The sequence below is a fragment of the Cynara cardunculus genome, assembly GCF_001531365.2.
Source record: "Cynara cardunculus var. scolymus isolate 2C chromosome LG 14, CcrdV1, whole genome shotgun sequence".
Taxonomy (NCBI): domain Eukaryota; kingdom Viridiplantae; phylum Streptophyta; class Magnoliopsida; order Asterales; family Asteraceae; genus Cynara; species Cynara cardunculus.
Genome location: NC_037541.1, coordinates 12,699,824 through 12,700,875, shown reverse-complemented (window position 1 = coordinate 12,700,875; position 1,052 = coordinate 12,699,824).

The window sequence follows — 1,052 nt, the reverse complement described above, 5'->3', positions numbered from 1 at the left end:
TATTTAAGTGACATGTGTCCCTTCGGGCGGTTAATTTCACGTATTCGTGGTATAACCGCCTTCGTAGAGTAATTGGCGGTTCAGAGTTCCAAAATTTGGAGTCCTTCTTTTAGATTTAAAGACCCGTCCAACGATTTCGCCTACAGATTTAGAAGCAGCTTTGCATGTACTATATAGAGGCTCTGCATTTAGAGTGAATCTCTGCATGTACTATGCAGAGGCTCTGCATTTACTATGCAGAGGCTCTGCATTTGGAGTGAAGCTCTGCATGTACTATGCAGAGGCTCTGCATCTGGAGTGAAGCATTGCATGTACTATGCAGAGGCTTTGCATCTGGAGTGAAGCTTTGCATGTACTATGCGGAGGCTCTACATCTGGAGTGAAGCTCTGCATCAAGCACCTTAACCTTTTTGGCGTTTAAGCCTTGATCTTCCTTGGAATACAACACGGGCTCTGTATACGAGACACTTAACTCTTGAGTAAGAGCTCTGTCTCTTGATGTCTTTTGCATGAGAATTCTGAATAATTCAGAGTTGTAAGTCTGAATTTAACTCTGTAGTGGTCATCAAAACCTTATTTAAAATTTCAAATTCAGATTTTTGAAGCATTTTTCACAAAGCAATATAACATGGGAAAAAAATTCTAGCCAGGGGCTACCACCCCTTGGACCCCGCCACCGGGGGCGCTACCCTCGGATCCCCGTCACTTAGGGGCTTCGCCCCTAAATCAAAATAAACTCAAACAAGTGTGCACTCCGCACATTCCTTACCTGTTCGATATTTATCATGATTACATTGGTCAACAATTTAATCCCATTACACTTAAAATGACATTAGTGATACAAATCATCAACATGAAGTTATTATATATTGGTTATTTCTCATACTTACATTATAACTCTGAATTGTTTTGTTCCAAACTTGGTTATATAGTTTATTCTCAGACTTAGAATACAACTCTGAACTCCTCTTCAGAGTTACTGTAAAAACCCAAAATTTCGAGGAATAAAATAAGGCATCTTTATTATTATTTCTATTTTATTTATGAATATA